Source organism: Scylla paramamosain, chromosome 5 (genome assembly GCF_035594125.1).
Source record: "Scylla paramamosain isolate STU-SP2022 chromosome 5, ASM3559412v1, whole genome shotgun sequence".
In the NCBI taxonomy this organism is placed as follows: Eukaryota; Metazoa; Arthropoda; class Malacostraca; order Decapoda; family Portunidae; genus Scylla; species Scylla paramamosain.
Window position 1 is genome coordinate 2,434,192 of NC_087155.1, and position 15,889 is coordinate 2,450,080.

Genomic DNA, 15,889 nt, shown 5'->3' on the forward strand with positions numbered 1-15,889 from the left:
TCAGGGACTGTTCAATCATGGCAGAGTTTTTAATTATGAGTAGTTGAAACCAAAATCGTGACACATATCGCATTCGGCCACACTAACCGCAGCCATCTGCAGGTGAACACTCTCACACTGGTCTGGCGCCACGCAGTCCGTCCTACCCAGCAAGATTACACACTGCCTCAGCGTTACATGGCATCGCGGTGCAACGAATGAGAGCTGCATAAGACTCCACTCTTTGAGTCACCACTCTTGTCATGCACACAATGTTACACGCCGACACAAAGAAGGAGCAAATTGCAGTGGCTTTCTATAATGTTCTCGAAATCGTGGTGCATTATTCCAGTTGGCTGTTCATTATATTTGCTGTTCCTGGATCGTTGCATTAGAGCTTTGCTGCAGCTTATTTATCTCATAATACTCACTGCTTGAACAACATTCTTCACACAATGCTATGGTATTTGTCAATGCTAACGGGATCCCTGAGTAAACCAAGGCATGATAATTTAACTAATACAACGTTTGATAATGTATACTTAGGAGGAGGAGGAGGAGGAGGAGGAGGAGGAGGAGGAGGAAGAGGAGGAAGGAAAGAGGTTTAGAGGACCCACTCCCCTCTCACTCTCCCTCTCACTATCACCCTCACTGTCACGTCTCCACTTCTCCTCCTCTCTCACACCTCTTACTTCTCCCCTTGTCTCTCTCTCAGTCATTTTTTTATCCAAATCCGTGACCTACCCACTCCCCTTTCACTTTCACTCTCACATCTCCATCTCTCTTCCTCTCTCACACCTCTCTCACTTCTCCCTTTCTCTCTCTCTTTCTTCCGACTTTTTAACCCAAATCTGTCATCTACCCACTCCCCTCTTACTTTCACTCTTATTCTCACATGTCCATCTCTCTTCTTATCCACGGTCTTTGACAAAATGTGTAGATGTGATTATATATAAAATTAAATCATAAGCCCTTACCATGTGTTGTTGTCCTACAGCGCGGCCGCTCCTCAGGAAATATGCGGGAATAAACTGGGGCGTCCATCCATACTGTGCTCCAGTTGTCGTTATGACCAGCTCCCTCCTTGAGCCTCTAAGTGATGAGGGCGGGCTGGGGAAATACCTGGTTTCACCCTACCAGGTGAAACCAGGCGGCGAATGCACCAACAGCCGCGCCACGCTCTCCCACGCCCCACCCTACGCCCTCCCACGCGCACTGCACACCTAGTTATTTACTTAATTGATATCACCTCTTACGTTCTTGATTTGATTACTTATTGTCATACCTTTCCCTCTCAATGCACAGAAATGCACTGGCGACGCAGTGCTACTTCAATTACATGTATAAACGCAATGGTACACTGTGTACGTGGAGGAATGTGTGCGTTGTGCTGTCAAGTGCTGATGCGTGTGTTGCGTGGGTGGCACACATGAAGCCCGTGCTGGAGTGTGTGGGCGGCAGTAATGGTGATGATTCCCTCTGACCCACAATGCCGCCTGGTGGCCGCCTCATCCTCGAGACACTGGCACCAAGACGCGCCATTTTGAGCTACACGGAGATGTGCAGCACGTGTCCTGCCCCAGCAAGCCGTGAATGTGCCCCGATGTCCTCACTGTGCTCCCTGAACGAGCCACACGCGACCCACGCAGCCACGTGACCGTCAGTTGCGCAACCCGCATTGGAGGCAGGTTACATGTTTTCCCTTTGCTACAAAAAAAGACTAACATGGAAATAACATAAAATACACTCATGAAGTGACGGGAAATCTGTATGCATTGTGAAGATCTTTTTTTCCAGAGAGAGAGAGAGAGAGAGAGAGAGAGAGAGAGAGAGAGAGAGAGAGTCTTAAGAAAGAAACAACTGAGAACCTGAACCACAAAACATCATTAACCTAACAAATGTGAAGGATGAAAGATAAAAGAGTACAAAGCAATGTAGCGAAACAATACGAAAACCTTTAAAATCACCCTGGAGTCGAGGCATTAAAGTGGTGGGGAAACTGAGTCAAAAATTACCTCTTGCGGCAACAGTAAGTATTCCAGGTCTATTCTGCCTTTATTCCGGCCTCGCTCTTCACCTGCACCGCCCGGGTCCAAAAGAGGAGAGATTAACGCGGCGGAAAAATGTATTATTTTCTTTTAAGAGAAACGCTGCTCAGGGGAGACATTAAAGTGTCTTAAAATGCTGGCACGGTCTTAAGAGTGTTCAAGCAACTCGAGTATCTTTCCTTATCCTCATTTCAGGAAAGAAAAGTAAAAATTAAGTTAAGGCGACCAAAACTTATATTTTTATTTTACTTGTTATGAGCGATTTCGCCTAAGAGAGAGACAGCACTTAAATTATGGAGCGTTGTGCTGCGTAAATCAAGAACGCCTCGGCCACACAGCTGACCATCGGTGCCTTCTGACAAACAGGGATGCCTCAACTTCATCTACTAGTATATTTTATAAAAAAAATAAATAAAAATATCATATACAGTACTATATTATGCATTGATTAGTTTGGGGCCTCAGGAATGTTTGTTGTGTGTCACCTATTTATATTTGCAACGTACGCACTCCTAGAACACAGCAAGGATAAAAGAAGCAAGATTGGAATACGTTCGTGCACAAAGTTTCCCTTCATATCTTCCTCCCACGCAGAAGCAAGTCAAGGACACAATTGCGCGAGTTTGCTACACTTGCACCCAGTAAAAGTAAGAGAGGAAGATGTGGAAGCTCCAGATGCCATCTATTACAAATCCTGGTAGTAATAACAGCCAGACATATGAATAAACAAACTGTCTTGGTGTGGAAGATGAAATGAGGTCTGTGGTGGGCGGTGGCAGAGACCCTCCCTCTGCCTCACACTCTCCCACGCCTCGGCTGGCCAGCGTCTTCACATAATATTAGCGAGGAAGCTTGAGGGTTTGGCGGCGCATCTATTGACATCCTGGCCGGCTGGCGGGGCAATATATTCTGCTTCATATTGCACATCTAGCTGGAGTATCTTAAAGCCATATGTCTCCGGCACACGTTTCCGATAACCTGGAGATGAGTGGAGGAGCAAATCACCTCCCAGGCCCCTCGCCCCCTCCCATGCCCCTACTGCCACTGCCATTCACCACGTTGCCATTCGTGCCACGGGTCATCAGGCGTCGCTATGTCACGCCTCGCCGCCTCCTGCCGCTCAACGCACAGGCTTTGAATAAGACGTGTGTGATAAGACGCAAGGGTGTTGCGGGATGCGCCGGTGGTGGTGGGCGCCTGCAGCTTTTGGTATTCAGCTAAATCATCATGTATATCAACACGCAAGGTGAATGACAGGATATTTACCCTGATGGTGATGCTAAAGGTCATCTAATAAAGATTTTTTGCCAGTGCTGGTGGAAGCGACAAAGTTTTTGGGAATGAAAGAACACCTCTCCTTACACACACACACACACACACACACATACACACACACACACACACATACACACACACACACATATACACACATCTCTTGAAAGGCCTCTAATGGTATCATAAATATCCTAATTTGACTGAATACTCCCAGGACATCACCGAGAGATCTTCGGCCAATCAATCAATCAATCAATAAATACATAGAGATAAGAGGAGGAAGGAACTAGTCTTGCTCTCCTTACCGTACACAGTGAGGGTGACGAGGGTGGAGCGGGTGGACGACATTTCAAAGTCCACCCGGCACTTGTAGGTGGCGGTGTCGGAGCCTCGCGCTGGGTCAAGAGTGAGACGCGCCCCGCTCGGGTCAGGCTTCAGGCACGTCCGCGTGCTGGGGTCAATCATCTCCTTGCGCTCTTCACCCTCCCGCAGGTCCTGTCTGTCAAAGGCACCAAAGGAAACACTTCACCTCCAGCCACTGCTATACTACTACACCATGCAAAACACTGGGGCTCTCTCTCTCTCTCTCTCTCTCTCTCTCTCTCTCTCTCTCTCTCTCTCTCTCTCTCTCTCTCTCTCTCTCTCTCTAAAACGTCCCCTGAGAATCGTGGACTATCGCCTGGGAAAACATCTGGGCATCTTTGTTACCGAAATCTTAATTACACTTTAAAAGTTCAAGAAATTTTGAAGAATAAGTGATATACTTTTTTTTATGCTTAAGAGGATGGTTATGGGTCTACAGTACACACACACACACACACACACAAACATATAAATCGAGATATTTTTTTCACAATTCACGAAGGTAAAAGAGGGTCTGTGTTGTAGCTTTACAAAAAATAATAATTCCACGATAAGGTCGCGGGCGTGGGAATGACCGCCTCCCCTCCCACCCACCCACTTGAGTATGCACGGCCACACAAATTACAACTCGTCACCAAATTACTCAACTAAACAAGGCGTTTCCTCAACACTTCCTAAACTCATAAACATTTCGGATCGATGTTTTGCTTTTTTTGTGCCATAACTGTTGCCACACCAGCTTTGTCCAGTGCAGTGAGTGGGCGTGGCAGATCTCACACCGCCATGTTCCCTCGCCATCCATCACTCTGGTCGCTCATTACTCAGCTAGACATCGCCCCCCGCCCAGGCACCAGCAGTGTGGTGGTGGTGGTGGTGGTGGTGGTGGTGGTGATGGTGGCCCTGAAGGAGGCAGCACACCACGCAACACCCAGGACAGCTTTGGGTATTACCTGAGTCAAGTGTCAGTGCTGTGTCGTTGTCAGAATTAATGGTTTGTGGGGATAAAAATGAGAAAAAGAGCAAGTGAGACTTTGAAATGCAGCACGATAATTAAAATTGTAATCTCAACAGTCCATTGGGAGAGAGAGAGAGAGAGAGAGAGAGAGAGAGAGAGAGAGAGAGAGAGAGAGAGAGAGAGAGAGAGAGAGAGAGAGAGAGAGAGAGAGAGAGAGAGATACAAGATATTTTATTGGCCCCTTAGAAAAACATTTATATACAAATATGTACAATTTTATAGCCTATGGTCCGATAAGCCGAAGCTTTACTACGGACCATCTACTATTTGTAAATTGAGCAGGTACATGTGATGTGGGTCATTGTCTATTAAAATGATATAAATTGTAGAAAATGATAATAATAATAATAATAATAATAATAATAATAATAATAATAATAATAATAATAATAATAATAATATAAATAATAATAATAATAATAATATAAATAATAATAATAATAATAATAATAATAATAATAATAATAATAATAATATAAATAATAATAATAATAATAATATAAATAATAATAATAATAATAATAATAATAATAATAATAATAATAATATAAATAATAATAATAATGATATAATAATAATAATAATAATATAAATAATAATAATAATATAAATAATAATAATAATAATAATAATGATATAAATAATAATAATAATAATATAAATAATAATAATAATAATATAAATAATAATAATAATAATAATAATAATAATAATAATAATAATAATAATAATAATAATAATAATAATAATAATAATAATAATAATACCATAAAAGTAATATTAATAACAATAATAGTATTAACAATAATACAAACAACAAACATTGATATATAGGGTAATAACAAATGAATAAGTGTAGTGCACTGAAATCACTAGACACAAGTTATAGCTGCCATTGCTGGGTGTTATGAAGAAGTGTTGTTTTCAGTTTTTTGTTAAAAGTGTCCTGTTGGGTAATGCCTTTAATATCTTGTGGCAGTGTGTTCCAGAGCCTGCTGCCCCGCACCAGGACACTCTGCTGTGCATGGTCGGTGCGGCACAGCGGAATACGGAGGTTTTGTCTGTTTCTTGCTATTGGTTGGAGGCCACAGTGTACAGGGAAGGAATTTAGCGATGCATGTACAAGTGAAATGGTCTGTAATGTTATGATGTCATGGAGCTTAAGTATTTTGTGTTCAGTGAAGAGAGAAGTGTGATCATAACGGTGACGGTAGAACATAATACGAAGCATTTTCTTCTGTGTGAGAAAAAGACTGTTAATTAAAGTTTTAAATGCTCCACCCCACACAGCACAACAATACAACAAATGTGGATATACCGTTGATATGTAAATCAATTTTATAGATTCAATGGGCAGCTGATTCTTTATTCTATACAATAGACCTGTTATTTTACTAAGTTTGGTTGGATCACCTGAAGATCCGCCACCCCACAGGGATCACCTGAAGATCCGCCACCCCAGATTGTCTCACCTGAAGATCCGCCACCCCAGACTCTCTCACTTGGTTAGGTTAGGTTAGGTTAGGTTAGGTTAGGTTAGGTTAGGTTAGGTTAGCCTAACCTAAACTAACCTAACCTAACCTAACCTAACAATATGAACGCATTAAAAAACTGAGTGGATATAAAAAATGCAGAAAAAAGTTTACTTCATTAAAAGTATGGGATCACCTGAAGATCCGCCACCCCAGATTGTCTCACCTGAAGATCTGCCACCTCGAGTGCGGCTGGGGTGGCGGATCTTCAGGTGATCCGTTTGGTTTTCAAAGTATCAATATGAGAGTTCCATTTGAGGGTATTATCAATAGTAATTCCAAGAAATTTCACTTCGCTGAGCTGGCTTATAGGAATATTGTCAATTTTGATAGTTAATAAGGGTGGCTGAGACATCAGTGGTCGATTTATCATACAACTGGTCTTTTTAATATTTAGTGTGAGCTTATTACTTTTTAACAAGTTTGCAACCTTGACCATCTCTTCATTTGTAATTTTCTCCAAATCCTTAATATTTTTATTTTTTGAGTTGTATTGATGTGTCGTCAGCGAAAAGTAAAAATTGTAGTACTTCACTACAGCGTGGTAAATCATTAATGTATACCAAAAAAAGTAAGGGTCCTAATATTGAGCCTTGAGGAACACCAGATTTAATTGCTTTACGAGAAGATGACTGATTATTATTATTAGTGAACTGTTGTCTGTGACTAAGGTAACTATTAAACAAATTATTAGCTGTGCCTCTATTTCCATAGTTTTTAAGTTTTTTCTAGCAGTATTGGATGAGATATGGTATCAAAAGCTTTGGTTAAATCACAAAATACTGTAATACTGTAAGACTTTTCGTCCATTGCATCATAAATATATTGACACAACTGTTGCAAGGCCAATTCTGTACTATATTTAGGTCTAAATCCAAACTGTTGGTCTGTTAATATTGAATTTTGAGTGAGATAGTCCATGAGTCTTGAGGCCATTACCTTTTCAAATATTTTGCTAAAAGTTGTTAAGATAGCTATGGGTCTATAATTTGTATGAAGTAGTTTATTACCTTTTTTAAACACTGGAACAATTTTGGCCATCTGGAGATGTTTAGGAAAAGTGCCTTCTTCAAAACACTTATTAATTATGCAAGTTAAAAATGGGGATATTATATTACTGCACTTTTTTATTACTTTAACGTCTATATCATCATGGCCGGGAGAAGCTATTTTCAAGTGTTTTATTATATTTTCAATTTCTTTTTGAACGGTTGGCTCAATAAAAAAAGAAAATAGAGTCGGTTCCGGTAAGTAGCGAGTGAATGGCACTGGTGGTGGAGGAATGTTTGTAACAAGGCTGTTTGCAACGCTACTGAAGTAATCATTAAAAGCTTCAGCCACCTCATTGCTCTGGGAAATAGTCTTGCCATGAAATGTTATAGATTTAGGATTTTCACGAAGACTCTTACCCATAATACCATTGATCATCTCCCAGGTTTTTTTTAGTATTTCCTGCATTTTCTTTAAATTTAGACTTATAATAATTATCTTTGGCAATCCTGATGAAAGAGGTTAGTGTATTTCTATATTTTTTTAATATTGCACTGTAAGTTAATGGCCATTTTGCGTAAAGTTTCTGTAGTCTGTTTCTTTGTTTTATAGATTTCCGTAGGTCTTGAGTTATGTAAGGCTTATTACTATACTTATCTTTGATTATGAAGGTTTTAATTGGAAAATGTTTGTTATAGATGCTTGAAAATTTAGTTATGTATGCGTCTAAACAGTCACTTACGCAAGGGCTAGTCATGACTGCTACCCAGTTATATTCTTGTAGCTCAGCTGTAAAATCATTTATATAATTATCATTTATCATCCTTTTAGTTATGATTTTATCCGAATACTTGTGAAATGACGGTGCAGAAAACGAGCTAAACACTGGGAAATGATCACTGATTGATGAATAAATCATTCCACTAAAATTATAATTTACATCATTCGTCCATATATGATCTATTAATGTGGCTGACGACTTAGTAACTCTTGTTGCTTTAGTTATCACTCGAAAATATGAGTATGAGTAAAATAAATCGGATAAGCTTTGTACACAGTCATGTTTAGCTAGTAAGTTTATATTAAAATCACCTAAAATATAACATGGTAATTGTGCCCTGCTTATAAGACCAATCAAGAGCTCTGATGATAAAAAGTCACAAATACTTGAATTTGGTACTCTGTAAAGTAAACCTACTATAAACTAATATAAGTATGTGTGTGTGTGTGTGTATACCACTAGTTGCTGCAGATATTGGTAGAGGTGAAGGCACAAGTTAATGTGGATCAAAAATATTTTATGCATATATGCATTTTCAGGCGTTGTTTAACAGTGCTGTGAAATTTAGGAGCGGCTTGGCAACATATACAATGGTATGGCGTGTGTCGGTTAAACAGACTGGCAACTCAATTAGTGTAATGTTACTCTCACTCTGGGAGTATGTCATCTATACTGTCTGGGCTCCCTACCATGTGGCTCCTTAGTTCTTTCCAGCTTGGATGTTTTGGATGGCGTTTGCTATATTGCCTTCTCCGTGGGAAGGTTAAACGGAGTGGTGACTTCAGAGATTTGATAGTGGTCGACGACCGGTAGGAGCCTGGATTCATTGTGTTTGTAACCGTAATAGGATAGAAGGAGCTAACCTAGGGAAAGCTGATCCAAGTGTAGTGTGATGTGTGTAGCGTGATAGAAAGTAGAAAAGAACAACTAACAGAACAGAAAGGAAGAAAGAGAGTCAAGAGCGAGCGCGAGACGTGGATGCGTCCCAGACGCATATTCATGTGATCAAAGAGGTACTGTAAAACTTATATAAATAAAAAGTTGATATTCCCCACCCAATTTTCCCCATTTCGTTTTGCTTCTTAAAAGTTTAAATGAGTAGATCATGTAGCAGAGAGATTGTTCTTTCCTGTAGCATAGTTTGCTTCCACCCAGCCTCCCAAATAGAGCCCCTAGAATTTTTGAAACATAAGTGATCAGACAGAGTGAGAGAGCGACGAGTACGTGGCGCGTCCAGCACGCGGGAGGCAGGTCTCTCACTCCCTTTGCCCCCTCCCCCTTCACTCCTGCCACATTTCCTGTGCACGTCTTTCTGGTGGCATGGGTCCCTGCCTTTGCTCAAGACAGTAGCTGGTGATATATCAAAAAGTATATCTGACAAGAGAGTATTTGTGACTAACTCCAGCTGCTCCTGTGACAGAAGGTTGTTCTGTGTATAGTCTTGTCTTGTTGTGTCCGTGTAAATAGTTTTTTTGACAGGAGCAGGCTCCTTACTTTATTTATTTTTTTCTTGGCTAAGTGCAGTCTCTGATTATTTTTCTATCATGTATGTTTGTGTGTCGTGTGCTTGTCAAGTGCTAGTAATGTCCGAACTCGCAGCTGTGTTTGTTTATATATATATATATATATATATATATATATATATATATATATATATATATATATATATATATATATATATATATATATATATATATATATATATATATATATATATATATATATATATATATATATATATATATATATATATATATATATATATATATATATATATATATATATATATATATATATATATATATATATATATATATATGATTAGACTGTATTCAAGATATAGCCCCTTATATAATGCATATCATTTTGTCCATCTGTAGTTTTCTAATCACAGAAAAGAAAGTAATAAGGAGCTGGCATCAACGCCAGAACAACTCACAAGCGTAGATGAGCTAAGAATAACACGGCAGACAGAGCATTGCACTAATATTTAACTTTAAAAAATTTTGTTTGTCTGAACACACTAGAGCCGCAAATGTTGTTTATGGTGATAGGTGTGGTGTGGTATACGAGCACCATGGCAAGAGATTCTTCCTTCGTGTGGCTTCGGCCGGCAACAGAAATGGAGAACTTACTGGACTGTGCTGCAAGGAAAGGGTTTTACACCACGGTTGTGGGGCTAACAGTTCGCTCCATTGTGCCTCTCAGTGACCACCACATCAAGGAAACGCTTCATCATATGTTCAGGTTAGACATTTGCCTCATTTCGGTAAGTACCACCTGGCAACTGTCATCAATAAAAAACTTGAAAAATTACACCAGGCAATTGAACCTGCAACAGAATGTTTAGTTCAGGGTTCGCAACACAGAGAACTTATGTCTCTAAACATGGGCTTCACTACTTCAGTCTGCGTAAATAAAAAACATATTTTACAATATTAGGTGAAAACAGTCGTATTTATTGATCTCCAAACGCCAAGGCATGCATAATTTTTTTTTTCACTTTTTTTGAGTGCTTTATAACTATTTAAGAAACTCCTTTACACAGGAAGGTACCGGTCTTAAGGATGTGCTTCCGGAGGCGTGAGGAAACTTTATGGGCGTGTGACATGAACCGGGAGGAACTTGATTTCCAGGTGCAGTGATTCTGACACATCCTTACTTGCACATAGAGATGTATCTTTATTTGTCAGTAGGTAGAGGAGCTAAGGACTAAAGCTACGGGCCTGAAAGAAGTGTATAAGTAATAAAATGAGAACACGTAGTTTAGGCACAGCTGCATGCAACAAAAAATTAATAAAAAAGTTCCCAATGAAATGCTGCTCCCTTAATAGGGTCTGAAGCGGTAGTCAAAATTTGAAGGATAGGTGTCTTGAAACCTTCCTCTTGAAGGAATTCAAGTCATATGAAGGTGGAAATATAGAAACATTAAGGGAGTTCCAGAGTTTACCAGAGAAAAAGATGAATGACTGAGAATACTGGTTAACTCTTGCATTAGAGAGGTGGACAGAATAGGGATGAGAGAAAAAAAAAAAGTCTTGTGCAGCGAGGCCGTGGCAGGAGGGAGGCATGCAGTTAGCAAGAGTAGAAGAGCAGTTAGCCTGAAAATAGCGGTAGAAGATAGCTAGAGATGCAACACTGCGCCAATGAGAAAGAGGTTGAAGATAGTCAGTTATGTTATGTTATGCCTTGGCTGCTGATGCCACGCATCATTTCCTTTCCTCAGGTAACAGACACGCAGTAGCTAGCTCAGGCTGTGGAGACGTTAATGCAGTACCACTTTCCTACTACCGAAGGTCCTTTGTGGTGTGCACGTCTCCTTCCTGCCAGTGACCCTGGCTGCAGTTTCCGGCAGGAGTTGTCTGCCACTTTTCCCTACACCCGCACATTACTGCTGGCCAATCACCACGGCATCGCCGATGGTACCTCAAACATGTACATTGTGAACGCATTCCTCAACGTGTTGGACGACATGCTCTCCGATAAGGCCGTCGACGACGCAGTTCAGCTGGGCAGGATTGATGCTGGAGAGGAAACCAACGATATAATTACAACCCGGATGATGGAACTGATGGAGGACGAAGACCAGTACCAGCAGCTACGAGAGAATATGAAAAAGTCAAAACAAGATGAAAAATTAGTCCCACGTGTTTATCCGATGCCGAAAGATCCTGCTTTTAAGAGTCAGAGAGTCCTGCGTGACCTGGACAAGGAGACCACCCAAACTTTCATCAGCAAGTGCAAAGAAGAGCAAATTACGTTGAACAGTGGACTACTGGCGGTGTTCAACACAAGTCTCGTTGACTTCGTGTTGGAAGGAGGCCTAGAACAAGACTTTTACAGAATCCAAGAGCTTCATGCTGTTAACATGAGACGTTATTGGTCAAGTAACACATCGGGAGCACTGGGTGCTCACAGAATGATGATGAAGAACGTTGTCTCGACGCCTCTTAATTGGAAGGACCACTTTTGAGACTATGCCAGAAGCATCCATAAAAATATAACTAAAAGTTTTCAAGAAAAGTATGCAGTGACGTGTGAATTATTATTGTTGGGTGGAGGAAATGTAGAAGATATTTTTGCAGAACGATCATCACCAGAGTATGACTATGCTACATCCAACATGGGTAACATAGACCATATCATCCTGTCAGAAAGGCATAAGGTAAGGCTCCAGCATCTTTTCGTGGTTACCTCATGCTTTACTGAACCTATGGGACACGTTTCACACCCTGCGAGGACGCCTCATATACAGCTTTGTTTACGCCAACGACGTTCTCACTCGGGATAAAGCTCAGAAATTTGTGGATAAGACCTTTGAGAACCTGGTGACAGTGCTGAACATGTAAGCAGAGCAGTACACTGCTAATAGAAAACAAATATGGTGATTTACTATCTCAGAAATCATTAGTATAGCTTGACAGTTGTCATACTCAGAAGACAAGCCACAAGGTGATATGACAAAAGTATTTAACTTATTAATGAAATACCATATTAATGACAAAATATTCAGATCAGTATATAAATTAAAAGATAACATAACAGCTTACTACAGCATAGTGTATCCATATTTACAATAATGTAGCCATGTTTGGTGATCCATCATGAAAACATTTATAGTTATTACTCTACTAAAAAAAAAAAAAAAAATGTTAGTTATATCTGAAGTACCCCTTAAGAAGGACACATGCACTATTTGTCCAACACACTATACTGTTAATTCAATTTCATATCAACTAAAATTGGTCAGTTGGTATCTGCATCTCTTATTACTTTAGATAAAATTTCAATTTTTCAAAGATTTCTTTCTTGACATTTAAGATCTCAAGAATACTTACATCCACCTTGGCTGCCTTCAGAAGTTCAGAAAACGTTGGTCACATGTTCATCTTGTATTTTCTGCTTGAAGAAATTAAATCCAGGGAGGGAAGAATGATTGTCCTTCCTCCACGTTAAGGGCGGAGTGTCTCGCCCAAGGTTTCTCTTCCTCCTCTCGAATCCTCGAGCAGAAAGGACTCAGGCTGCTGACTCGAAGTCATGATACAGGATCACCGCGTCGAAGCAACGCCTCGAGTGCCCTCGTCACCACCTCCTCCCTCTTTGGTAGGGGGAACTCTGCAGGAGCTGAGGCAATCGTGAGGCCAACAGACACCAGGCGGCAGACAGCTCTCACCACCTGCCACGACACCTTCGTTCAGCTGTTCTCCTCTACCGCTCCGGAAGGCTTTGGTAAAGATTGTGGCTGATCTCACCTGCCCTCAGTACCTGGCACTCATCTGCCGTTGGCCCCAACTCGTTCCTGGTTCAACCCATGCCGGCCGAGACGAGATTCCTACGGCTGCAGGGACGCCGGCCTCCAAGGACTCCCCCAAGACTCTTGGTGATATTGCCGGATATCTCTGTTATTGTTGGGTTGTGTTTTTTTGTTTTTTGTTAATTATTATTGGGGAGTTCCGTTCTCCCTCGTTTTCTTTACGTCCCAATCTAAGAAGGAGTGTTGACGGGAAGAGTAGCCATCCCGGCCCTGACAGTGTATATCAATAATAATAATTCTCTGTCCCTACATAATTCTAACTATATTACTGTTACGCAGGGCTTTTGCATAGGCTGCCCGTGTTCATAGCAATGAGAGGATGGAGTTTGGGGGAGAGAATGGGATTTAAGAAGCATGTATGGTTTTTCTTTTGCTTGATATCATTATTTTATTTTGTCTTATTTATTTTGGGGTTATATGTATTTTCGTATCTCTGGGTTACTAAAACATTTAATTTGGCTTTTGCAGTCATAATTTGTGTTGTATACTCTGGGCTGGGCAACATGAATCATGCAGGAAGGATGACTGAAAATTTAACCTTGTCACCTGAGTTGGTAAGGCTAATGCGCCTTAGGGAAATCTATACTGGTAGAGTTTCTGGTCTGGTTCGCGCACACTACCAGGTTAAGGTGTCTCCTGAGTCGCTAAGGGATTACCGGTGTGGCAGAATGAAATGTCCAGAGTGTCCAGAGTGTTCGCTGCCAAACGTGCGTGACATCACCCACTTGCATACCGCCGGCGCCCGATGCATATTTCCGAAGTCTAGAAGAGTAGTTGCCAATATCTCGTGAACATGGTGGACTGGCTTAGGCAAGGTTAGGTTAGGATTAGGTTGGGTTAGGTTTAGACTCTCATGAATAGATGAGTCTTTTAATTCGCTTCAATTCGATACAATGGTAATGATATATAACTAAGTATTTTTAACAATAGTATATTAAGAAAAAGGAAATTTTAACTAGCTAGAACCAACTGATATGGAACGTCAGCCACATCTTTTTAAAATTTCCCTTATAGCTTCCTAATTTTTTCGTTACTTAGTGATCTTTTAACACCTTAATAATCGTGCTACACTATAATTAGCATTGACATAACTTATAGAATAATGTATAATTGTAAAATAGAACTTCAGACGCGACATCCACCCGAGTGATACAAAATATCATATTTTACCATATTGTTACGTATATATGTAGCAGCCCTACAGGCGAACACACAACGATGCTGTGTGTATGAGGTAGCCTCATCTGAGTACATATGTGACTATATATGAGTACATGTGTGAGTACATGTGCGGTGATCTAGGTAGCAGCATTGTGTTGCTCGTTGTTCAGAGGCTGGCGCCGTTAGCGCTAATGGAAAGTATTGACATAAGCCTGTCGGTTGACCTCTGAGGCCCTGTGGTCACGAGAGTGATAGTGTGTATGTGTGTGAGGGTTAGCTAACCACGGAATAATTGTTATACAGTACAGTTTAGTTGTAGTTCTGTGAGTGCATGCATAATATAAGTAGTAATTATCCTTACCAGCATTGATAATCTGCATGACTTGCACTTATATTTTGCAAGTTAGAATAGGTGTAGTTAAATGTCACCTGGCAGAGGTGATGACACGGAAGGCAATGTATGAGGCACTCTGTGGCACTGAGGGACAGAGAGAGAGAGGGTATCGAGACCGCATCATGACAAGACGTTCGAGTGGAGTTTGCGTGTGACTGACTGTGACGGTAAGAGTGCCTGCCACCCCTGTACCTGCCTGAGTGGCCTGACTGTATGTTACGGTTACTTTGTGTACTGTTGTGCAATATATGGACATAAGAAGAAGCGTGTTTTCTTCTCCTGGCCCTGTGTGACTGTTCTCACTGAGAGTAATAAGTGAGTCAAAGCCTGCAGCCGTTCCCAGCCGCCCAGATAAAGTTCTTCCTGACAAATGCGCCCCGAATCCTGCAACGGTGTGAAGTGTCCCTTGCCTGCTGGTGGGGGTACATTTCAATATTAAACAATATCGCCCATGTCACGATCCCGGTTTTCTTTCCAAGAACGTGGACGGTACACTGATCGCAGAAAGTTTTAAGTGTCTGGATTTTTAATGGCCTCAAAATACCTACCTGAACTATCCGAAATCATCAGCTATTAAACACTTTCACAAAATTCTTATCTTGCACAGCACGCCAGGAATCACCTCAATGCCAGATCAGTGTTGGATTAGAAAACACAATCATTCTATATAATAACAGAATATGTTAATAATAACGTTAACTTACAAATAAATTGAGGTAATATACATTAAAAGAAATTAGGGAAAAAATTTCTTCCATAGACCAACACAGGGTAATTCCCACACTCAGTCACTATAGTTCCCCCTTACTCAGGGTCTTATATCGCCTCTCTTGTTGCTTAAAGGTGATTTACATCAATATATATGACATTCCCGTTATTTCACAAAGCACTAAAACCCTTTTACTGCTTCACAGGCAGGTGGAATATTTTTCCCAGGTGCAGGAATTTTCCCAGATGCTGTCATCGCATCCCCAAACAACAATTCCCGTCTTTTACCTCCTCAGACCTCACAAGACATCACCACCACCGCCACAATT